We start from the raw sequence: 26,476 nt of genomic DNA, 5'->3' as shown, positions 1-26,476 counted from the left end.
AGAAGTCGCAAGAGGCTTAAGAGCCGGTTTGGTCTCTCTCGGTCTAACTCGGTCGCAAGAGTGTGAACGGGCCTTTACTCCGATGTCGCCTTGAAAAGTTTAGCGTACAACTGTCGAAGAGAGTTGGTCTAGTTGACCGGCTCAACTTGCCGAAAGCTGGGCCGGCCACACAACACTATTGGAAACAAAAACGACAACCGAGAACAAAATAGCTGCGAATGCCTTAAAAGCAACAAGAAAAGGAAAATAAACGGTACAAACCGATGACATGGCGACGCTGACACGACGTTGCGTGCCTGGTAGGATGCTGGGTCATTCCATGCCAAAGGAGACGTTGCAATTTTTTCATATCTGGGATATGTACGATAAAATTAATTTGTATAACGAAGCATCTAAACTCACAGAAAAGATTTTTTGTTCTCAAATTCGTTTTATCTTTATTTTTGCTGATATGAAGTTCTAAATTTACGAAATCTGCATGAAACCCATGTAGTTAAGAAAAAAAAATTGAAAAAAGCGGTGGCGTACAGCACAACTTTAGGTGGGCGACTAATTACTTAATAATATGCCCCACACTCAAACATTGCAAGACGTCAATTCTAGTCCAAATGAGAGCTCGAAACAAAAAAAAGAGACGTTACGAGATTTTTTTTTTCTGTTATTCAACTTGGATTGGGGTAATAGGTACAATACTTTTTTTTCTAATAATTAATAATAGAATTGCTCGTATTAAATTTTCAAAGTCTCGTTTTCTTGCCTTCATTAAAATGACAAAAACTATAAGGAAGGCAGAAACACCCATATTGAGAGCCAGAAAAGCACTGTGAGCAGCGGTGCCCGCAACTTTCAATATAGCGAAAAGCTGAACCCACCTCATCTGCTCAACATATAAAAAAAAAAATGCTGTTGTTGCTATTTTTTTTTTTTTTCTAAGAGGAGTTATTTTGATTTTTTCTCTCCAGGCGCCGCATCGTGGGCGACGCACGCCGGCGTTCGCCAGCGAGCCGTCAACGTTTTCAGACGCCGACGCCAAGTCTTCAACGCTCTCCTGAAAAGACGCTTTATTCAGTTGAAGCGGACATTATCCTCACTTCAATGCATCCGTATCCTCTTTACGTTCCGCAATAATACTGCCGTCTCAATTTTACGCTAATATTTCTGCCCGCGTGATTGAGGAAGAACACGCCTGCATTGGTCCGCTTCCAGAGCTTGGAAATGCATACTGCGCGTCGGATTCGTCTTTTGTATATCCAGATATAAAAAAAAAAACAATCCACACCTGATAGCTCTTCACCAATGCGAAATGATAAGGGCCATTCCACTTGCTCATTGCATGTAAAGGGGCGCTAAATAGAATTATGCGATTGTCTATTCTTGGTCGTAACTTATTGCACGGGCCCTAAGCATCCTAAAGATTCAGAAATTACAAAGACGCGACGCTGAGTTTCCTTTTAGAAACAGGATGAAAGGTCGGCACACACCCTTTGTGAGCGCAATTTTCCGCTCAGTAAAGGTGGGGCATCCCCAAGCAGTTGTGTCAACGCGAAGACGATGGGCGCTCGTCGGCCAATCGCAAGCCGCCTCTCAATTGCAAGCCGTTTCTTCGAGAGAGGTGGCGTACGATTGGCCGTCGAGCGCCCATCGTCCTCGCGTTGACACAACTGGTTGGGAATGCCCCACCTTTCCTGAGCGGAAAATTACGCTCACAAAGGGGTGTGTCCCAACCTTGTATCACGTTTTTAATAGAGAAATCGGCGTCGCGTGAGTGTACACCCGCCGGCAATATGAAGGTGAACACCTTACCTGGTTTCTTGCTTGTTTTAGGGCTCCCTAAAGCTATATTAATACTCAACGTCTCAAATGGTACATGGCCAAGGGTCTAAACTTTGCGTTCTAGCCCCCTTCTGGAACAGAGCTTGTTCCAAAACTTGCAGGAGCGTCAGAAACAAGAAGAGAGCTGTTCATCTTCATATCGCTCACGGGTGTACTTTTTTTTAATGTTTAGGGTGCTTAGGGCCCGTAGAATCAGATATGACCAAGAACGGATGATCGCAGAATCCTCTTTAATGCCCCTTTAGATGCATTATGATAGGCAATGTAGTGCTATCAAAAGCAGTGTAATGATGGAAAAAGCATTCCTCTCTTTAAGGCGGAAGCCTCACACATCCGAGGTGTCGTACGTGTACAGTATTTTAGACTCCGCAAATCACTGGAGGCCTGTAGAACATATCTCGAAATGGGAACTCACTACGATATTTAGAGGAAGTGTGTTTAATGAAAGGTGTGAATTACTCGGGTGCCGGCTTCGCCATGTGAGTGGCAGAGTCGACGGACATTAAATGAGGAAACAATTGTAATGGTAAGTCAGTTTACTAAAAAGATTGTTGATTAACTTTTAACTTTTTGTTGATTAACTGTCCAATGTGCACCCGGTGTACATTGGGCAAACGGGGAGGTGCGTGAACGTGAGGGCGAGGGAGCATTCCCTTTCTCTGCGTTCCTCCCCCGCTGGCCACTTAGCGGTACATTGCAGTAGATGCGGCTGCGTACCTGTATTTCATGACTTGACGATCTTGGCGCGTAATAAAAGTAAGACCGCCAGAGAGATTGAAGAGGCATTTTTTATTTTATCAAAAGGGGAAGGGAAATGCGTAAGCGCACCGTCGGTGCACTTGGGGGATGATGAAGTCATTTTTATCAAGGAGAATGGCAGGCACGTGTGAGGGTGATGAGTGGTAGAAATTTTGTCGGTTGGGTTGTACTTTTTGTTTTTTGATTGGTTCTTTCCTATGCTCCCAGTGTTTATTTTTCTGGTTCGCTTGAAAATTAAACTTTAGTTCGTAGTCAGCGCTTTGTCCGTGCACTTCTTTCACTCGTCCCTTGTCAATTTTTTTTGCGCTGTTTTCACGTTTGAAGGTGTTTCTAGGTTTCGGTTTCCCATCAGAGCGTATCTTTGCACGAGCGGTCCCGCACCCAGCGGCCGAGACGGGCACCAAACGTGCGTCATGTTTCCCTTCACCCTGTGAGCGAGGCGATGCGGTGGCTTCGCGCCTCGGGCACCCCGAGGCAGGACCTCTGGTGCAAAGATTCGGCGGATAGAAAGCAAAATCCAGAAACGCGTCTAAATGAAGAGTTGTTTCAAAACGCCGTAGAATTCTGTCCCAGCCTTATATGTTTCGAAAATTAGTTGCTTTATTGCGTTTCGAATAAGCTTAACACAACTTCTCCTTTAAATCGTCTGTTTATTTTCCTTGATTAGAAAGTGCATTATTCAATATTATTTCATTAGTCAGCTAATCAGCGTCTTTTTTGCAATCTTTGACGTCTGCCGAGGCTGGCAGTTTATTCCCAGCAAGCGTTTATTTTTTCATTAACCGCTCTACTCTTAGGTATTTCGAAAGTCTTCGCTAAAATACAGCATGTATACACTAACGCTTCGAAACCACTTTAGATGGCTCGCAAAATTCAGTTTATCAAACAAACATGCTGAAATTTAACATAGAGGTGAGGTTGGCTGGTGGTGATTTGCAGCAAAAATATCCACGGATGGAGCTACACTCTTAAAAAAAAAGGTGCGCAAAGGGACCAATCGCCATCTTTCATCCCCGCGACCCTAGCGCCCTCTATTCAGAAGCGGTAACTCGAGCAGCTCGTCCCGCGGGCATTTCGTTGCTCCCGCTGGAGTTGATCCCCTAACGAATACTTTAGTCCCCTCGCCAATAATGGCTGCCGCAAGCCTTCGATGAAGTGGACGAAGCATCACTCGAGTAGCTATTTTGGAAAGAAGCCTTGGCAAAACAAGATTTTGGCCCCGGGATTTAGAAATTGTGACTACACGCGCATATTCGGTGAATGTTTCCGGCCGCGAAAAACATGAGAACGGAATCCGAGCGACGCGGAGGCGCCGGAGACGAGGCTACCTACTCTCCGACTGCCGCGCGCGCGCCCGAGTTTGAACTGGAGGTGACGGTTGACCCAGTTGACCTGTGGCGGTGCGGTGGAAGCCTCGTCGGATGCAGTCGGAGTGGCAACCGATTGGACGGTGAGTTTTGATTGCTTTGGCTACTTGTTGAGCAGCAGAAATGTTATAGTCATTTCAGAACGTACTTCATAAAGTCGCAGGGTTACCCTGTACGATAGGCGCTCGCTCTCTGACGCGGTCGGGCTCGTACTCGTCCATGTTAGCGTGCAAACGAGGCCTAGCACTTCAAAACTAGACCCGGCGGCAATCAGTTCATCAAACAAACGATATAACACCGGCAGATGGTTTCGTCGACGCAGCAGCGTTTTAATGCCACTTAGGTTCATCGAAAAGTACCCGTGTTCGTTTCATCGACCAACCTTGCGACGCTTCATCGGAAGCGTCTTTCCGCACATATCGCCTCGGTCGGCGACCAAGGCGATGCGAGCTTGACGAAACCGTTGCGGTTCGCATGAGGCCTGGTGCGAGTTCGCGCCTCGAGAGTAATTGTTTCGCGCTTACGCTCTTAGGCGAAATGTATGGTCGTATCCGATATGCGTAAATAAACATGTTCTCGATCAATATTAAAGTGTCTCCGAGCGGAGCGAAGGGTTTCAGCGCGTAGTGCGGACGGTTTGAAAGCGGCGATCGCCAATTCATTTGTGGCGTATCAGAGTCGCCTGGGCAAGTCCGCTTTAGTTGAGGTAGGTTTGCGGCGAACGAAATTAAACCAATAATGCAATCCCCGTGGTGAACGAAACAAAACAAACTCGACGAAACGTTGTAGGAGCACGTATCGACGAAATTGAGCGGTGCCGCGAAGTCGTGCACGCGCGCGTTTAGTGAAGCATTATTTTATGTTTTTACTTTCTCTGCGGGTTTCCGAGTGTCTTTTGGCCCTCTATGTTTCGGCCGATGCTGGTCGGCTCCGCGGCACAGTTTATAGTTTCAACCATGGTCGGGAATCACCACATTGGAATTGAACTTGAACGCTGTAACGATACTATTGTTTATAGAGCCCAGCGTAGAGGTGTTTTGTCTTGCAATACTTCTGCTTTTGAGATCCTCACTTCGGAGTTTGCTTTCGCCCTGTGTAACTTGTGCTCGTGGATTCGAAATGTGTGTTGTATTCTTCAAAGCTGCTCTTGTGATCTTCGTTCAAAGTTTTTTTTTTTTTTTTTTTTTTTTTTTTTTTTTTATGCTTGTTATTGATAGCTGTGTTTCCTTTGGGCTCTGAGCATTTTCAAACAGTCTGGTTAGGACACGCGTGTCGAAAAATAAATTTTACGCGAATAAACAACAAAAAAAATTAGAGTAATATTTATTTATATATTTATTTATTTATTTATTTATTGAAAATACATGCAGGGCCCGAAGGCATTACAGAGGGGGAGAGGCACATACATAAAATAAAGATATTAATATAGTAACAAGTGAACAATATTAAATTTGCAACAAACAAAAAAAAAATCGACAGGTCATGGGTCACAGACGCGATTTAGTCGGTAATCACGTCCTTTCCACTTGTTTTCTTTCGGGTGCGGGGAGGAGGGGTGGATTGCCTTGGCCATCGCGTTCAGCCAATCTGCCAATGTTATTGAGGAGAAAATTGCGTATTATTATTCCGTGACGTCATGAAATTAATAGAAAATTAATCTCGCGCCGTCAATATTGCTAAAAAATGTTTTTGCGCAAAATTTATTTTTTTTGCCACTTGTGTCCCTTATAAACTGTCTAAACGAATTTTTTTTTCAGGTTTCCTTTAGGGTGCAATTTTCTCGTCTTGACTGTCATTCGATTTCGCATTAATAAATTCTGGTTATGACAGACACTATGCTTTATGACAGTATCTTACATAAATAATAGGGTATTACCACATAGCATCGTAATTTTGGAACAGAAGTGGCTGCAATCAAAAATAAAAACAAGTCACGTAAAAATAAATTTGCACATGCCATGAACAGTTATCACGACACAAAATGTTGCTATAGCTTCATTTAAAGGACACTTTAATTTTTAGTTGGCCTAGCATCTCCTAAATACCAACACCTTAGCCCTTAATTTTCTTTCTCGGTTATCATATTTCAGTGCAGGGTATATAGTGGACAGTGCTATGTTAGCATTGGCCTAGAACTCGTGTTCAGTTGGTGAGAATACGTGTTCCAGCTGAATGCAAATACAGCACTTTTTCCACTCAGCCTTGCGATGACCTATGAGAGGGGGTAGAATCCAGCAACACTGAAGCCTTGCGATCTAGGAGGCATTGAACTAACTGAGTAATCTTTGATTAATGAGCTCCTTAAGCTAGTGATTTCGCACTTGTAGGCTTCTTTGTCTCTTGAATGTTATTAAAAAAAATGCTTTTGATGTAGCAAAAAAAAAAAAATTCGACCACAGGTGGAGAACAGACATATGGAAAAGGGTTGATTTATGAGGTTTAGGGCGAAAACGAGCTGGTGCTAGTTAATTAAGACTATGTCTGCCTGTCCTTTCTTTTTCGAAATCTCTGAGTGTTTTTACTATGTTCAAGGTTGGTTTACTTCGTTCCTTCTAATTTTCAGAAGCTGCAAGCATCCTCGCCCATGACTGAAGATTGAAATTTTATAGCCGGCCACTTGGACGCAATGAGAAGAGAAAGGAAGGGAGCTACTACGTATATGGAGATGGTGAACGATGCCATGGCGAGGACTTTTTGGGCAAGGAGGGTACATCAGCATACACCCTACAATCTTCAACACCGTACACGACTATCCAGCCCTAAAGCTCACAGACCAGGTAATATGTTGCTTACTAGCGATGTTGCTCATGCTTTTAGGAGCAGTAAGTTCCCTGAGAAGACCACGACCACCCCCATTATGGTGCATTCGCGCTGCTAGCGAATGGAAGCTCCTGCAGGGAGATCTCGGTGACGCGGTTGGGGAAAATGTTCCTCAACGCACAGATCTGCTTTGCAGTTGCGGCTCCAGGCCTGGCACAAATGCGCCGTTAGTCCTGTCATGGTGAAGTCTGGCACCATGATGGGTCTCCTTTTTTATCCCACTTACATCAATCACGATTTTGTTACAACTGATAAGTAATGATTTTTTTCGCTTTTTCTTTTAAAAAGAGCAGTTTACAAATATCGTCAAGTAGACTGAAAATGTGAAAATAATGTTTCTTGCAGATCTTTGCAGTGTCTTTTTGTATTAGTACTGGCGCCAAGGCAAAGGAGCGATTTATGAATGTTGCCTCAGAAAACCTGCCAACTGTTCTCATGGTGACTGAGGGAAAACCAAGACCGGCCCTGTTCTGCGAGATCATTGTAAGGCTTCATGATGCAGAAGATATAAAAAAGGTGCACTTTACCCTTTGTTGTATTACACTTTTCTTTTTCAGCACATTTGCAGTAAATGAAGCCGTACGTCTTTTGCTATTAATTTCCTTCCAAGGGCTCAGCTTACGGGTTGGCAGAAACTTCGGGCTCTCGGGACAAGTATTTCATCACCCGACCCTGCCCTCATGCACATGAGTATGTGCAGAAAGCATGGTCACCAGTTTTATGATCGACAGCTGGCTGGATCTGAGAGCATACCCATTGTGATAACAAGGTTTAAAATGGCACTGCCCTGCCAACCTGTTGGAAGTTTTCAAGAGAGCAAGCACACTGTCCTTGCCCTGTTGCTCAATTCAGTGTGGATTATTCAAGTTCAACATGCCTTTAAAAAAAATTCTCCTCATAGGCCACTTCTTGCTTGCCTTTTTTATAGCAGCATTATAAGAAAATACTTGCGTTTTAGTTATATTTTTGGAGGGCTAGAAAACCGAGCAAATAGCTTTATATTTTGGTAGGTTCCTCCTGCTGAGCGAGATTTGGTGCAGCTGAGATGTATCTGATCGTAACTGGCCAACCAAAAACACTGCACATTCTGAATTAGTTGGCTTATGTGGAAAATTGGGGTACTTCATACTTGTTTTTATTCCTTTGTTTATTTTAAAGTAAGTATTAACAGCACTTCTCAATTCACGGGCAAAACTAAATGTGATCACAAGCATAATGAGATGTGCTTGGAACGAATTACTTTCAGAAAACTGATAACAACATCATAGTCTTATTAACTGGCACTTCCTCCATGGCAAAAGCAAGCACCACGAGTCTTTTATTATCCCACTGACATCTTTGCAATTACGATTCTGTTTCTCATAATAAATTGGGAATCTTTTTTTCTTATCTCCTGCTTTTCTACAGGGTAGTTTACGATTTATTGGCTCACTAAAGATCATCTATTTTTATTTCAGATTTTTGCTGAGTTTAATCGCATCACAAGCGTCGATGCCGAGCAACTCTCTTTTTAAATTGCCTCAGAAAACCTGGCGACCGCCCTTGAACTGACAGAGCGCAAGACAAAGCCGGACATTTTCTACCAGACTGTTGAAAGGATGGATGATGTTAAAGAATCGGAGAAACAAGGTATACCTGCTTTACAATTTAGCCTTCATTGACTGTTAGCGGAAGTCCCAATCCAGCTAGCTTTCTATTGCAACCGAATTGGTGCCGACTCAGTTCATGTGATAGGTGGGTGCAAACTATGTAAATTAAATTCGAGATATCTAACAGTTATCTGTACGGCATCTGAAATTCCAAATGCTTCTGTACATTAATTTTAAATTGTGAGTGACCGTCTGGTGATGAGTAACATTAAAAAAAATGAAGGAATGGCTGTATTTAAAAAGAAATATAAATTTGCATTACTGATGTGATGCTTAAATAGAGCCTTCATATTTTGTGTTGAATTGCTGTGACACTTGGCACTGAGCACAATTGAAAGGATTAGTTTAAAAAACAATCTACTAGCATGGGTGATTATTCTGTTATTAACTGTGTGCATATGAGGAAACAAAATCAGGCCCTTATTTCTCACCTGGTAGGATTTACTGCATGGTATTACTGTTTCACCCTATGTCCGGATGCAGCGGATGCTAAGAGCAATCCCATTTAATCGTGCTCTTTGAACATAGCACATAACACATGTCGCCGCGCCCACTCTCTAAGGACACATGACACCCGCACAGCTTTGGATTTGCTCTGATGGCTCGCAGCATCCGCTGCGCCCTGACTAAGGTGATACAGAGTATAGTGTAGATGGTGGTTGGACAAAAAAATTCTGAAGTGTCTGTGCTCTGTGGTATGAAAATATTTTAAAGGGATACTTAACGAAATTTGAAATATACCCGTCCTGTTCAGATATGGGCTGAATATGATCAACAATATCCGTAAATGAAATCTCGCGTTTGTATTTTGAGCCTGAAGGCTGAATTTTTCGTTATAAACGAAATACCTTTCTGGCTTTAATGCAAGGCATTAGATGAATCCGTGTTAAGAGCCTTTTCATATACATCAACCGCATCTAGGAGTTTTAGATATCGCAGTGCTCCCGAAACTTACTGTTGACCGGAGATGGTCCATCTTTTGCGTTGTTTGTGCTACTCCTTTGCTCACCAGTCGAACAACGTGGTGAAGTTTGGGTACCCGATGATGACCTAGCCTGGAGAGGATATTCCAGCTGCTCCATTGACCAATTTAGCTTTGATTTGCCAAGAACAATATTAGGGTAACTGGTTTGGGGTGTTAGGTTTAGGGAGTATGTACTGAACCTGTTTCAGGTAGTCTATCAGTTACCTGTATCTGCTTATCATCAGTTACTTGTATCTGCTCTAAGGGCAGGCCTCTCTTTTTGTCAGAAAGCCTTCGATTTTATGATTTGTTTTAATTCCCAACCTTTGTTTCAGACGTTCTCCGCAGTCTATTCCATCGAAGTGTGTCCAGGACCCCAACAGAGCGCTGCAGTGTGCTTTTTGTAATTCTGGCTTATGAGACAGAGGGCCCTCTGGAAGCTGTGGCACTTTGTGTTTGCCTGGCATGGGTTTTCGACCTTCAGTACTTCGTTAAATATTTTTGCACATTTGTTTGTTTAGAGAGACTTGTAGGTCTCAAACATTCAAAGCTGGGCTGCATGGACACAAGGCTGCTGACCATCCTAAATTTAAAAAAAAAGTTTTTTCCACACATGTTGTTAAAAGAATGTTTTTCTGGGCTTGTGTAATTCATTGAAGGAATGCATTCGCATTTAAGTGAACATTATTTTTACTTTCTTGAGCACATGCCTTCCTGAAGGTCTAAAACCCATGGCAAATTTTTTGTTCCGTTTTTTTTTTTTTTTATAAATATAGGGTGACCCAACTCACCGGGCTCAATCAAAAATGGACCGTAAAAGTCGTCGCCTTCACGTCGTAGACCGTGGCAAGTTTATTCGCCCTATTATTTACAGAAAAAGAGCTACGCTTTGTAATTAAAAAAACGACCTGTGAAATACACCTATGACGAAAAATTTAGATCGCTACGTACAGGCGTCAATTTTTACGGTCCATTTTAGGTCGAGCCTGGGGACTTGAGTCATCTTTTATACTAGTAATTTCTTGAGCAGATATGTTCCTACAGGCCAAAAACCTTTCCCAGGTTTTTTTTCTTTTTTTAAATTTATAAATATACTAGTAATTTTACTGCCCCACATTTTATGATTGGGAGCTCTTTTACTAAGGTGTTTGATTTTTTATAGTCATTTTCATTAAAAAAGGGAACAAACGACATTAAAAAGAGCTGTCTCTTGTTAGCTTTTTTTTTTCTCTACAAGTTTTCTTATTTTTGAATGGATATTAGGGTGTCTACAATATGTTTTAGTGCTGTGAAACGAGCCAGAACAATCAGATCCTGAATGTAGAAAGCTGAATTAAGATTTCACCAAATGTGAATTTTTCCTGCAGAAATTTCAAAGCTTAGCTCCCTTCACATGAAAAATAAGACGAACAAACTGGCCAGTGTCAATAGCAGTCATGTCTGCAGATGATAGAGTTAGCGATGGTTGTAACTCACGGTAGGCACAACGAGCAGATGAGATCGCCTTCTGCTTCCCTTGCTTAGAACAAAATGACGTCGCAGTTTACAAGCATTGCTAACGCTGCAAGCATGTCCACCGTAGGCCCTGGCAAGTTCGTCTAATTTTTCACAGGAAGGAGGCGAAATTCCTTACAATTTCAACAGGTAACATGCACATTCAGTGAATGCTTTAACTTTTAATGTGCAGGCACCAATTTTTGGGGCTCGTTCAGCAGCACTAAGAACCATTGTAGATTCCTATATATATGCTAGTCATATAAAATTTCGGCAAGTTCTTCAGTGCCAAGATGGCAGTATTTTCTTGTATACTTTCTTGTCATGTGCAATTGTTTTCATTTACAGTGTTGTGTAGTTCTAGAATAAATATATTTCCACAATGAAAGTGCTAGTTTTTTTTTCTACAGATAGCTGGTGCAATGTTTCGTAAAATGGTGATGTTAGCTGTAAAAAAACCTGCCTGAAAGTTCTACGAGTGTTGTCTGCATATCCAGTCTTCGCAGCTTCTTTCACAACAAAAGCTTGCTTTTTCCAAATAAAGGTGTGCGACTTTTCATATGTACTGCAATATTTAGCTGTGAATGGGAGTGAAAGGTCTGAGGTACTATACAATACTATAAAATTAATCCCTAAAAGGATCAAAATTGATCCTCAAAGGGACGAATTTTAGTCCCCAATATAAAAAAAAAGTTAGTCCCCCAATCACCACTGTTGATCCCCAAAGGGATCAAAGTTACTCCCCCAATTATAAACACGACGGCGCTCAAGGGACCATAATTAATCCCCTGAAGAGTTAAGCTTAGTCCCTGATGCCCTGCTGTAGGGATCAAAAGCACTCCTCTAAACGGTTCAAAACTTTGACCTGAAGGGATCAATGGAAAGGGAGTAAAAAAAAAGGGAGGGACTAAACTGGGGTTTTGCCGTTTTTGGGGGATCACTCTCAGTGACATCGATTTAGTCCCCAAAAAGGACGAAGTACTACTCCTTTTTTTTTAAGAGTGTACCTCCTTCAAGAACGAAAAATTAAAAACCCGTTACGGGCAATCTGCGGCGGCATATGCAGATGATGTCTTGAGCGTGATTGCCTAGTTTTATCGGTCACCGACAGATGTCGGGAGCGTTGAGAGCGCGCCGTAACACGTCGGTGCTGAGCTTAGCGTACGATCTTCTGAAAATGTTTACTATGATTATAGTGTCTGGAGCGCGTCTCCGATTGGTGTGTTTAGCGTCCCATGCTGTCCATACATCAGAAGTGGTCCCGAAGTGGCAACGAATGACGTCACGGAATCTGGAGTGTCCCGCTGTCGGATGTTGCGATCCTGGCGGTTGGTCGCAGAAACGCTAGCGAAAATCACGAACGAACACGTATCACGCTGTCGTCGCGGTGTTCCAACTTCTGGTTGCCGAACCTTCCGTGGTCTGTCACACTGGAGAGCGACCTGCAGCGGAACAGGCGTCTGCCGCATCCACCGCCGCTGTTGGGACGCCGCCAGGATCGCGAGCGGCGACAGCGTGACCAGAGCCGTTTATTGAGAGAGTTTGGCCATACATTGGTTTGAATAGGCGAGCATCTCGGGGCCAACCACAGGCCTCGAAACAGCCCCTAGCGGTGGTCGCGAGCTCTAGATTTGTGACACGACTAATTTAAGCCGTTTTAGCGTCGCTGGAGTGATAAGGTTTAACTCTCGGTGACTGAAAACTTGGTGCATGTGAGGTGCTAGTCACGCCAATATTCAAGTGTAGAAAAAACGAACGTGCGCTCTAAACCTCGGCCGACTTGCTAGAAACAGCGTCTCAGCTGAGACGGGGAAAGAAAGCACTGCCAAAGCCAGCGCACGAGCCGAGCGGGACTCCGCGTCTCAAGACGCTCGCGCGCCCCACCTTTTTCACTGTTTTCTTTCAGCCAGTCTCAGGACGCTGTTCTAGCAAGCCGGCCAGAGGGAACAAACATCAGCAGTGCAGACAAAGGGAGGGGCACGAGCGAGTGGCTTTGGAAAGTGCCTCCTATGCACGAGTTCTCGTACGAACAAAAGCGTTTTGCTGAGCTAGGCTCACACGCCTGTACTACACTGTACTAGAATACTTGGGTAGTGTTGGGACCGGAGCGGCTCGGCAACGGGAGCTCGTGAGGACGCGTGTATTGACAGTTCGTGGCGGCGCTGTAGTCAAGTTATCCGGCTCGCGCAGCCCGCCTTTTTTTTTTTTTCTTTTTTTTCTTTGAGCGGTGCATGTAGCGAAAGCTAGGAGCGCGAGCTCAGAGCGTTGGCAGCTTCCCTTGGTGCACGGGAGCTCGTGCCGCCGAGATGTGCCCTAGAGCAAGGAGCTCGCGCTTGTAGCCTTTCCTGCGGTACAACACAACGTGAAACAGAGTATAGGGCACGTAAAAAAAATCGGTAATTTCAAATCTTTTTTTTTAAATTTTTGCGGTAGGCAAAGGGTTAATGAAATGTTTGATGGGCCATTTTGCAATTGCAGCTTTAAAGGGAGCCATCATTAAAGGCCAACTTAATTTAAAAAGTTCGCGAACAAACAACGAGCTTTGTGCGAAAGTAACAAAGCGTTCGTTTTTGTTGTGTTTGTCCGTCCATTTTCGTTTCTTCCTCAAGCTTAATTATCTCTACCAACCCGCTCGTTCTGTTCTGAGATATTCATCGCTAAAATTTTGCCTTTCTTCACTTAATTAAAAAAACCGCGCTGAAAGCGCGAATGAGGTTGTGCTGATATTGATGCGTAGAAGAATGACGCAGGTTGTTTCTGTCCCCTCGTCACTAACTCGACAGCGTTTCTTCGGTGGACTCGCCGGCGCCACACATCAAGACGACTAAGTTACTATGCTACGTATTATTTTCACACCGCGGTTTCTGAATCAAGCGAAGAAAGGCAAACTTTTACAATTAATTTTGCGAACCTCGTTGCCTTTTCGCGAATTGTCGAAATTGTATTTGCCTTTAATAATGACTCCTTTTAAAACTGCAGTTGCACCAAGGCCAATTAAGCCGTTAATAAACAAGTTAACTAACAGATCTTGGTTCATTATTAAACATTGCAACAGTTATTCACCCATTCATTGTCCACCGAACCCTACAGACATAACGAAAGACAGCATCCACATATTTGACACATCTTTTTTTTGTAAAATATGTAAAGTTCTGTAAAGAATAAAACAAAAACACCCTGAATGTCTGCGTGAACCAGATACGCCCCCTGTGGAACCATGGGTGTTTCCCTTCGAATACCCAGCTCAGGCGAGACTTACCTGGTTGTCAGAAAGCAGCTGCCGGTTAAATGTATGGTTGTGAGCGTGTAGGTTTCAGATGGTTTACCCTCAAGAGGATAATGCGCTGCATATTGTAACCATGTATGCGCTGCACATTGTGGCCTTTATTTCAATGCCGTGCTGTAAACTATTATAACTTTTTCCTTGCCTGATCTACGTGTGCTCATGTTTTCTGCTCAAAATGATGTGAAATAGTTTCTTGTTTTCTTTGAATTTTATAAAGCATTGCTTGTTCAGCCCACATTGTCTCAGTTATTGGACTTAAGTTAAATGTTAAAACGCGTGATAAAAATTGTCACGGCTTATAAGCCATTTCTTTCAAGTGAACGTCGGGTGATTCTCGGATGGTCGTGGCAGCCGCGAAGAAATAGAAGGTTCTCACCCCTTTGCGACCGTCGCTTGGGTCGTTCGTCGCATAAATGGACACAAGAATGAGTGACAAGTGATGCGAGCTGATTAAGGTCAAGAAAAAGAAGACGGGCAGAAAAGAAGACAGAGAAGTTAACCTGGGGTATTAAAAACATACTAAAACAATCTCGAACTTTAGTATGTGCCGTTTCGTTCCGTTATAAAATAAGATAGGAAAAAAAAAAAACGCTTCCGAGTTTTAGATATCCCTTTCAAATATCTAATGTTCGGCATTTGCGACCAAGGAAATGGGCATTTCATTTAAAATGCTCACCATCCGACAAACCGAAACCGCTTCTTTAAAGTTGCAATTGTTTTTATGTGAAGGAAGGGTAATGTAGCTTGTACCGTCCAATACACTGAAGCATCATTTTGCTAACGATCGTGCCGCAGCGTAATTGATGCCGCGGTACGACCGCTGGCAGGTCGTAGCTGTATCAGAAATCCTACGTGCACTCCACCAAAGCGGCACCAAAGATTCATATTTTCGCGCGTGCAGCCGCGCATGCGCACACCTTCCGGATAAGGCGCCGGACGCGACACCTGTCGCGATCAATACCACGCGCTTCAGGCGAGCCCCTTCGGTCCCAACACTACCCAAGTATTCTAGTACACTGTACCTGTACCTTGGCCGCCTCGGTGGCTCCGAGGCGAGAGCGCCGGCCTACGGATCCCCAGGTGGCGGGTTCGAATCCCGACCGAGGTGCCCGCAATATGACGGAGGCTTATTGCGGAGAAGGCGCCGTGTAACCGAAGTTTCGGTTGCACGTCAAAAGATCCCCAGGTGGTCGAAATTAATCCTCAGTCCTCCGCTGGGGCGTGCCAGATGCCCGTCGTAGGTTTGGCACGTAAAACCCCCAAATTTGACCTGTACCTTTCTCTTCACTGCCGACATTTGTGAGATGAAGTAGAGAAGCCGAGATTGAAAGCTTCTATTTCACGCTTTAAATGTCGTTTGCAATATTGCGACGTCGGGGTCTCCTGATTGGTTGACGCTGTGTCACAAATTTAGTTTACACTCTAAGCGTGAGGGGAATATTCGGCGCTGGCGGCAGCCTTTGCTCCGCCTATTGGCCAAACTCTCCCAATACAGGGCTCTGCAGCGTGACACTTCTATGACGCCACCTGGCGGAAATCGAGGGTCCACTTTTTTGGGACGCCGCGGTAAACACACCAGTCCGGAACGCGTTCCAGGTACCATACTATGAGAGCGAGCGTCTTTCTAATGTACAATTCTGAAAGTGCGTTAACTTACTAATTTTAAACGCCTGCACTGAATAAAAAACAGGGATTTGAATCCCTCATGGATGATTCGTGACGCCATGACGCCACACGACACAATGACGTCAGTCGACACTGTGACTTCACTGATACCATGATGTCATATGACTATAGAATCTCGCTAAATTTAGCAGACAATTCACGGTATGAGGTGACACTGTGCTCCTTCGCCCAATTTAGAAGACACATTTTCTTTTTTTTTTTTATATTTAGTTGGGAATCACGATGTAAGGTGACACTGATCCTCCACCAAATTTAGCGCGTCACAGCGTGCACACTACACACCTCCGGGATCCACCTCAAAACCTCGACAATAACGACTTTTGTCATAAGAAACGTTCTTGGTATTATTCTTACAATATAAACTTCTGCTTTCGTTTAAATTGATTTCTTCAACGACACCATCAGCCTGATGATCAAGAATTGTTTGATATGTTTCTAGAAGGTATTAAATCACGTTGCTTTCAGAAAGCGTCTTATACTTGCTTGTGTAGTTTCGCTGGTGAAGGTGCCGCTATACTGTTTTTTTTTTTTTTTTTGTATATATCTATTATGCGACAGCGAGTTTTACAAATTATGACCGGTACGACTCCCACCCCTACCGAAAAGGCAGGCGTGAAGATTGAACTTCTTTATTTCGGCATCTTCAGTTGTTAGCGTTAATGAATCACTGTAGCACAACCCATTGACTATTTCAACAAGGAAACAGGGCAGGGAAACCTAAATCCAGGGAATACAACATGAAAGAAAATTGCACGTTAATTCAATTACACAAGTCGTATAACTGTCTAGGGATACAACTTGCTTCAGCCGGCGTGAGGGAAGGAAACTCCTGACAGTCAAGCGTGCTGGCTTTATTTGTAATCAAATAATAAAAACACTTCAGTTCTCCACTTTGGAAGAGTGCCGGCTAAATCAAATACTAGGCACAAAACATGAGCTTCAGTTTGCCCTTCCTGGCTCCGGTTGGACGAAGCATGTCCGACGTTCCGCAGTCTTCCTCAGGGTGCCTAGTCTGTAGAAGACCTCTCCATTTGTGTTTGTGAGGCGGATTGCTAGGTCACGAATAAGAAATTGGAAAAGCTAATTATCTCAATTGACTCGGAGGAGGCCTAAGGGGCGTCCACTAGAACTAGAGGTCGATAATTCGTGCGCAGGTCTTTCTTACAGTTTTCCCTAACCCTTCGCTCTTCTGGCTACAGCCGGTAGCAGGTTACTACTAGTTAAAAGCTTCCTAACAAAACTTACTGTGTTGTCCTTAAAGTAGCACCCCCAAGGGCCACAGGTTAAAATCTGATTTTTATGTATCAAATTAATTCCCAGTTATATAAATGAATTATAACGACTGTTCAGAAACAAAAACAACAGCAACTCATGAGTGGGGACAGCGCAATAATTTTGAGAATATGTATTTATTCTAAATTGGTGTAACCACACCGAAGTTCTTTTCTAGTGGGGTTCGTAGTATTTCCGAGCATACGAGCATTTAGTAAAGGGGCCATACCTTGCTTACCACAGCATGAGTGCAAAATATGCGGGTAACGCGACGACACAGGCTTGAAAGGAACGCGGAATTCTCGCTTTGGGCCTGGTCGATTAAGTTCTGTATCGCAAGACACCAGATAATGTGCAGGTCGTTTGCATGTTTCGGGGGTAGTGAAGTGTGCCACGCTGCCGAAACAATTACACTCATGCTTTGCAATCGCTGCCGGGGTGTATTTTTGTTTTTGGTTAAAACCCAGAATAACCTTTTACAAACAGAAGGTACATTTTTAATGAAAAGCAAAGCGCCTATCTGTGGTTAACACGGGCATTTAATAAAACTATGGGGATTAACGGCATAGACCAAAAACATCATATATGTATGTTGTTGAGATTTAGAGAGCGCAAAGTTAGGTGGCCCGGAAATAACACCTCGCGTCCTGGCTGTAGATGGGCAATTTAGACGGTGAAGCACGGCTGGTGAACTAGCAGGTATAGCCTGCATAAACGGGTTGTGGCTTCAGGACCGTACACCGGTCTAGTGCTCATCCAGGTACAAAGGGGGTAGGGGATGAACTATGCACCAGGAAATATTGCAGGCGTCTTGTGCATAAGCTTTCGTTTCTCCTACTCACCATTTCACACGAGTTATTCGGATACTTTGTAGCTTGCATTCTTGGCTCAAATATTAGTTCTACTCTCTCTTCATATACAACACCGCAGCGAAAGCTATATCCGCGAGCGTTTTTGCACTCAAAATCACCCGAGATGCGCTACTGAGTTGGTATGCAGGTTACTCACTCGCGATTTTAATCTTTGCAGCAATCCTCGTTAACTGCATGTAGAATTTAAAACGTTCACAGATATGCTGACGGTTTACACTTTTAAAAGTTGTATGGAAACTCCATAGTCCCTTAACAATGTTTAAAAAGAAAATATTCGCATTGACTGTAATCTGTTGTCTTTTGGCGTTTCTATTCGTCGATTTTAAGTTCGTCTACACCAAAACGTGAACGCTTTACAAGTTCGTGCTTATATCATCCTAAATTCGTCATTTAACATTTCGCGGTAAAACTGCGCAACGGGAGAAGGGCGAGGGGAAGACAAGGTAGTGCACTTCGGTGACTGTGATCTGAAAATTTCTTTTTCTCACTTCCTCTAAATAAATACAATGGCAAAATCCGCCTAAGCATTGCACCAAGACAGAAAGAACGCTGCGTTGTGCTACCCCTAACCGCCCATCAAGCAACCAGCCCAAACAAACCTTTTAGCAAACCTCATTTAGATCGTACAAAGAGTATCGCTGACTCGAAAACAACCGCGCTTCTCATTCGCTTAAAGCATTTCTAAATGTATAGATTGAGTGCTTTCGTCTACACCCTGAAGGTTTAAGGCCCGTTCACTCAGTTGCGTTCGGAGCGACCACTACGCTTACGAACGAATGCAACCGGTTGGAACGACAAGTTACCATAGCAACGAAGCGCCGAACGGTCGTTTCTTTCGTGTTCGTTCGCAACGCAAGGAGTTGAGCCGGGCTGAACTTTTTCGTTACGTTCGGGAACGGCGGGAACGACAGACCAATCACAGGTCGAGGAGAGCTCGGTCGCGCGCGTTGCATGCCGGTCGTGCCAGGCTCCTTCTATTTACAAACATGGCATCGGTGGTGATCGTCGACATGGACGGCGTGGTGGACGCTTATCGCTCCCCGTAAAAGCGCTATCCTTGACTGTGAATTTTCGTCGTGCGTCGTTATGATAACCCAGCACGTTCTAGAAGGGAAGATCCAAATACTCGAGCGGCGATCTCGTGGCGGCACTCTCAAGACAGCAGAAACGCCCGTGCAGTCGTGTTTGTTTACTTCGACTACACTGGTGCTTTCTTAGCATTTGTGTCCTCGAACTCCACCCGGATTTCTTTTTTTGGCGCATTCCATGCGTGTGCTCAAGTTCAAGGTATTACTGGTGCGTACCGTATAAAGGATGCGAGTTTTCACGCGTTTTCATCACCCGAGAAAGGTGATTAGTGTTAACAATCCTGAACGCTCGCAACGTCTATCTGATCACGAAATTATATTTCGGCGTTGCTATATCGCTGCTAAAATTACATTGTCTTTTATGATCGTAGAAAAGGCGTGTGGTGAGATTTGTACTGTTGGCAAAGTCGTGTATTAAAGTCGTGATCGTGCAAGACGGCGTACTGCATAGTTTCCTTTTTTTTTTAATGCGTTACGCTGCAAGCGTATCCTGAAAAGAAAAAATTAATAAAGTTTAGGTCATAGAAGATGGTCTGTCTATTTTCTGTTACGCAAGTGAGTGGCAGAGCGTCCCCTTCTTTTTAGAGGCACCGCCGAAACAGCTGACGGAGGCGGAGAGGCGGTCGCCGTGCTGCCGACCAGCTGCGCTTGTGGCAGCGGTTGCAGGAGTGTACGCGCGGCGCAGAGCGGTCGTTCCGGTCGCTCTGGTCACAACGGACGCAGTCGTGGATAACGGCTTCGTTACAGATGTCAGAACTAGCTTTTACACAGCTATTGTAGGCGCACAGCAGATCTTCGTGACTGCTCACAGTAGCCGAAACCTCCGGCTGCTCCGGTGAGGAGTCTGAGGACCTCGCCAACCTCGCGTTTGCAGGAAACCGTCCGCCATGTTTGTAAGCGTAGCTGGGTTGCTTACTATTGGCTAGGAGCAAGAGCTGAAGCTCGTTTCTCATTGGCTGTTGCTTCGTGTGGTTGCATGCGGTTGCATGTATGTGTACACGTCGCGCACAGTTGTCGTTGAAGTCGCAGCGGTTGCATTCGTCCGTAAGCGTAGTGGTCGCTCCGAACGCAAATGTGTGAACGGGCCTTTATGAACTGGTATCAAGTATTCACTTTCCCAAATAAAAAAGTAAGATAATTATTTTAGCTCATAATCCGATTTATCGCGACGATTAGTGCCTTCATCATCTCCCTTTTGCCGCGTAGCTTACATGACATTTCAAAGACTTTTATGCAAAGCCTAAAAAAATCACCCTGTATAATAAGACCACCACTGCCGATGACTAAATTCAAAAATGATGCGAAAGTCTTTAATATTAAGAGGTTTCGTGCAGCTTCACTTGAAGGTGTTCGCTTGCTTATAAATTATCTTCAATACACTGATAATGCAATGTCACTTTGTGTTGCTACTGAACACTGTTGTTACTCTTTCAAAACAATTCTATACAATGCATTGTGCCAACGTGGGACGTCGATAAATATGAGCGGAGTAAAACAAGGATAGAAGCAAGAAGGCACTTCAGTTACCTTCTTGCTTTTTCGAAGCAGAAAATGCTTTGAAAGACGGGTACGCAAGGAGTATTCCCCGAAACAGCGCCAACCAGAACAAATCGTTGCAACTTATCACGTCGCAGCGCAAAATGACACATTCCAGAGTGTACTCGAGTTTGACGTGTGAAAAGACGAAACGAAATACCACTGGCGAATCAGTACGACCAGACATAGAAGAACAAGCGCTCACAGTTTCGGTTGAAGTGTCCGGTCCTAGCAACACGGCGCGAATAAAAACGCAGATATAAAAAAATACTTTTCAGGATAAACGTTAGTCCAGTGTTGTAAGAGCTGTTACGGTTGTATCGCTACCAATTGTCCAAATAGAAGCGCGAACGAAATTCGATTACGAAACCGACAACTCGGCCAAAAAAGGACAATCCAAAAGCGGCGTGGATGAAACTGGATGCTGGGGTCTCGCTTGTGGCGCGGCGTAGCGGCGTGTGCAAACACTAGCTGTATATTTGCTTCGGTGAATAGGGAACAAAAGCCTGCGTTACGTGGCACAAATAAGTAAGCGAACGCTGAAAGCTCTGAAGCTCCTTTTTCGAAGGGTTTCTACAAAAACGCTTTGCGAGGATCCCGGCTGCTGTGTGTATTTGCTGGTTCGTAAATCGTTTGCTTGTTCTTGGCATTAGCTATTTCCAGATGGGCAGCGACACTTCATGAATTCGGTATTTTATTTGCTTTGCCTCTATCCACTCTTCACGAGTTCTCATTTTTACTTCCTTTAACGCGTGAAAATGATGTGTCCAATCTAAGCTAAAACGAATCGAAATATATATTGTGTTCACTCTAGCCCGTTCACTTCAACGACGCAGAAGTAGTGCGCCGTCATCCTTCGTAAAAATTTTTTTTTTTTACATTCTAAATTATGTTGTTTTTTTTTTGGCCTTCGTGGATTTACAAATTTGTATACGAAACTTGTTGATGAAAATGAAATGAGAAATAGTCTAAAATTGTGCGTATACACCGATCGTAATAATAACTGCCGATGATTTCTTTTTAACACATATTTCTAAATCAAGATGGCAGCGCCGCAGTTTCATGCTGGGTTGATAACTTTTTTAGATTTGTCTGATAATTGTACGGGCGAACTAATGTGACCTGGAAATACTTTTATGTTTAGATTATTCTACAGTGTGTAAACAACGCTTTAAAAGCAATCTAGGCGGCCCGCAAAAAAAAAAAAAAAGCTTTTCAATGTATCGCACTCCGATGTACTATAGAGGTGTAAGCCGGTAGTGAAATTTTCCAAAAGAAAAGAATCAAAGAATACACTTGCCTCGTTCAAAAAAAAAAAAAAAATCAGGAATTTTTTTGGGGAAATTTATGCAGCCAGTTCACAGGCAATGCACGCGTAGTGAGAAGTGCTGCAGACAGGTGGAGTACGCCGCGCCGAGAGCGCGCCGGTCGATTCTGGTTAGGATAGCAGACGATCCCTCAAAAGAACCTGAATCGACCGGCGCTACCTGGACGCAGCTTACGCCACCGGTCGACAGCACTTCTCACTTCGCGTGCATCGTCTGCGAATCGGGAGCGTAGACTGCTCAAAACCGGTTCCTGTTTTTGTTTTTTTTCTTCTCTGAACAAGGTGAGTTTGCTCTTTAATTTTTTTCACTTACCACCTCTGTAGTAAAGTGCAGCGCAATACGCTGTAAAAAGATTTTTGCTGGCCGTCGAAATTTCCTTAAAGGACACATGCAAAGGAAAAAAAAACATTTTTTGTTAAAACAGCTTAGTTGGAAAAAGGATGTGATAAAACGATTTTACACCGAAGAAAAAATGTTTATAGCTATATTTACGGCTCTATACGAATTTGTAGTAGGCGCCCACGGGCGCCGCTAAAAAGTGGCCCCTATTTATCACGTGACTGGCCCTTATTTATCACGTGATGCTTGCGCTCTTTCGGAAGCTTTCTATGGTCTCTAAAAGTAACTTTTATTCATCTTTGTGTGAAGTATAACAAAAAACTGAGATTAATAAGTAACTTTTAGAGCCCAAAGGAAACTCCTGAAAAAGCGCAAGCAGACATGATAGACCTGTGCGCCGGTCAGATGACGGCGGCGGCGCCCCGAAGCAGACGAACTTGTGCGGCGGCGACGACGGCGACGTGGAGAAACGCATTGAAGCGGCGTCGCACAACGCTCAGAGTGCAGCGGCGGCGTGACTTTGCGGCGGCGGCGACGCAGCGCGACGGCGCACAGGCCTACCACGTGACCAGCGGCGGCTCTCGTGGGCGCCAACTACAAATTCGTATAGCGCCGTAAATATAGCTCTAAAAATGTTTTTCCTTCGTTGTAAAATCGTTCTATGATATCCTTTTTCCATCTAAGCTGTTTAAAAAAAAATATATTTTTTAATGTGTCCTTTAAGAGCGTTAGTTTAGATGCTGTAAATTGCCTCGTGGACATCATTGAATGTGGATAAATTGTGCAGTTAAAAAAGCGTGAGAAAAAAAATGTATTTCATGCGCAAAGACTGCTCCAGAAGGATGCTCCAATCATTGTACGCCCTAACAGCGAATTCTCAAAATAGTCTATACTGTAGCTACACCCATAAACTTCTTTGAATTTATTACATATAAAAGGTATGATGGTTAAAAAAAATGATTTAAGACAACTCTGAGACTGGGGAAAACAAGAAGGACAGATTTCGTCGTGTTTGTCCTTCCTGTTTTTTTTTCCAGTCTCAGGGTTTTCTAAATCATGAACGTAAACCAGCTCGCCTGCGCCTTATCAATCATTTTGTTCAAATAATATCCTCTTTTATCAGTTTCATTATCGTAAAATGTAAAATAAAACAATTACGTCTCAGTTCTTTTTTAATTATAATCATTTCCCATTCCTGCTCACCCTGGGTGTTGACATGCCAGAGTGAGGCCAATAGTTATTAATAAACAAAATGTATGGCCAGATTCTCAAGATCTTTTGTATATTTTCAAGGTAGTCATAATACGGATGCCATATAACACAAGTGTAATCCAAAGTAGATCTCACCATACATGTAAAGGAGGTTTGCCCCCATCAGCAGCAATAGTGAAAAGGGGTGACTATTTTTGTCTAGTTTTCAGTTTACATGGTTCGTTCCCTCTTCTGAAACAGGGGTTCGTGGTGGCGCTGCTCTACTGCTTTTTGAACGGCAAGGTAAGTCAAATTCGTAGTACGGATATTTAGTTCCGCGGAAACTTCTTCAGTCTTAAAATTACATCCAGTCTTTACCCGTACTTTTTTAGAATAAGTGTGGCGATTTCAGTCATGTCACGTTATGCTTTATCGGCGGGGGGGGGGGGGGGGGGGGGGGGGGAGGGGAGGATTTTGTCTGCTGCCCAATTTATTGAACTGATGTGTGAATTCCAGATGTCATACGACCGTCGCGCTATCGCCTGGGCTCTGATTTTGATCAATACGAGAGCGGGGGCAATATATAATTAGTTTCTCGTGGAGCGAGCGAGAATAGCGTTAGAAGACGGTTCGTCTTTTAACGCGAGCGATGGTGCGGTTCGTCTGCTTCGAATCCTCATTAGCAGACAGACATAAAAAAGAGAACAACGAACGTCGTCTGCGGACAGACAGGGGAAAAAGTTGATCGTCTGTTACGAATTGTGCGCCGCGGCAAAGTGACATCGGACGCAGGTTGAAAATGGGATAGTTTGCTGTTTCAAGCTGCAAATCTCGAACAACCCGCGCTTTGTTTGCAATTCTCAAGTTCGTCGGCCGCCGCGCGCAAGGTGGCATCCACCGGTAGATACAGTAGTATTAAAGACAAGCACATCAAAGGCCGAGAGATTTCTCTCGCAGTGTGTATTTTGGTGATACCCTCTCACAAAAATATTGTCCGATTGTGTACTGCCGAACGAGTCAAAGCTATCTAACTGGCTGATTTGCGCACGCTGTGCCGCAAAGTGCAAGGATCAGCCGAAAACTCTCTCACTTTTTCATCACTCAAATCGAACCCTAGTCAAGACGGCGTTCCATGCATCATAATATGTAAAACAATGAGGGACAACAAGAGCTGCTTTATATATGTCTCTACAGGAGAAGTAACAGGAATGTATTTAGAATTCTCGTGATGTGGCATGCGTGCTCTTCTTTGTTAACCTTTGCAACCCTGTGCTTACAAATAAATAGAAAAGCCCAGAAATGTGTTCTGCGCTTTCTTTCGTGATACCTTTGACTTTGAGGCTCAAAACACTACGTCTGTCTCTTCCTTGTGAACATATTCGCGCATAAAAGTAAGCAGTACTCACTAATTCAATTTGGCGCAACGACAATAAAACTGAGCATTTGCAGGTATGATATTTAAATGAGACTTGCAAGAAGGTGTGTACTGAATTCCCTAAAAAGTGAGGAGTTCTATGAGAAATTCCTAATACAATATGCAGGGGCGGATGCAGGAATTTCCTGAGGGGGGGGTCAGGTGTTGGTCAGTGTACCATATGATTAGGAACCCCCTCCCCCTCTCCCTCGTTTCACGCTCTAAATTTTACAGATGCAGAAATCTAGAGGGGGGTCAGGACCTCCGGACCCCCCCTCTAAATCCGCGCCTGAATATGGGGTATGGAACATTACAGCAAGGGTACTCGCGGCATATCTTGTTTTGCGTACTTGCGGAATAACCGCCTGAGAAAGCGCTCCAGATGTACGCTCCCATTCGACACCCAAGAGGAAGCATGCAACAACGCCCAGCGTCTAAGGCGCGATTTTGTGGAAAGCGGACTTTGCGCCAGTCAAAACCTGCAGCGGAAACGTCAGCGGTCCGGCCGAGAAAATCTGTAAATGAGGAGTTGGGATTGGATGCACACCTTTTGAGTCGCGGATAGTCAGGGTACGGTGTTCGGGTTGGTAAGGGGGGGGGGGTCGTGGTGTCGTTTGCTATGCGTTCCCCTCCCCCTTTGCGGCGCTCCATGGTGGCGGCCATGACAGCAATATTGGTCTCCAATGTTGAGGCAGCTCTTCGAGTTAGAGTTGACGGGAAAGTCTGACCACATGTGTGTCTTTTTCATGGCGGCCGATACCGTCGGCTGCCCTGCGAGTGTTTTTTGATTTTTTTTTGGTTTTGTTTGGACCAAGAGTGCGCTGTACAACACTGGCAACAACGCATTTTAAAGTTCCCGCCGGTATTTTGGTGTCCTTGCTTTTCGTGATCTTGTGTTGAATACATGCTAAAACTGTTCGTGTGATGTGACTGAAAGCAGGAAGGTTATTTTTGAGGCCACCGGAAGTACTTTAACGGCCAAAAGAGCGAGCGGATCCTTTCAAAAGCCAAATTAAAAGCTAGGATTCGTTCTCCGTCGACGGCAGTGCGTAGGCTTCGTCGGTCCGCGTAGAACTGGTGTTTTACTCTGTTTGCTGCAACATTGCGACACAATCATGCGACGGAGATAGAAACGCAGCGCCTCGGTTGTTGAAGTTCAAACCGTTCATACCAATCTTGCCAGTTGACAGCTGCTGAAGTGCGCGGTGACTTCTACCGAATTAAAATATTTTTCATTTGGTTTCACAATATGGAAGTTTCCCGGCACCTATAATATGAGCAGTAAGTACTCCCAAACACGATATAGCTTCGCCAATACTGGGAACTCCTCCCAAAACTTGTCGGAACGACGGCAAACGTGACAGTGGCGCCTGTAGCGGACTCGCAGTCTACGGAAGCAGACGAGGCAATAGAAAAGTATAGGCCCTGCGACGCCCTTGAGCTTTGCGAGCCCCGTTTCTTCGCCCCAACAGCTGAAACAATTCATTACGGTCAGTCCGCTTGCAAAGTGGAATCCACTGATCGCAAGTGCGAAGACAAACAAATAACAACGCGCGCATAAACAAAGATAGAGCAGTT

General features: G+C 44.1%; 1 pseudogene; it reads left to right on the top strand.

Moving 5' to 3' along the window:
• The window catches only part of LOC120850147, a 124,525-nt pseudogene that overhangs the window by 76,895 nt on the left and 21,154 nt on the right, over positions 1-26,476 (top strand).

This window comes from Ixodes scapularis, unplaced genomic scaffold (genome assembly GCF_016920785.2).
Source record: "Ixodes scapularis isolate PalLabHiFi unplaced genomic scaffold, ASM1692078v2 PGA_scaffold5__190_contigs__length_132052651, whole genome shotgun sequence".
Taxonomy (NCBI): Eukaryota; Metazoa; Arthropoda; class Arachnida; order Ixodida; family Ixodidae; genus Ixodes; species Ixodes scapularis.
Note: the sequence above shows the minus strand (reverse complement) of the source record. Positions and strands in the feature narration are given on the sequence as shown.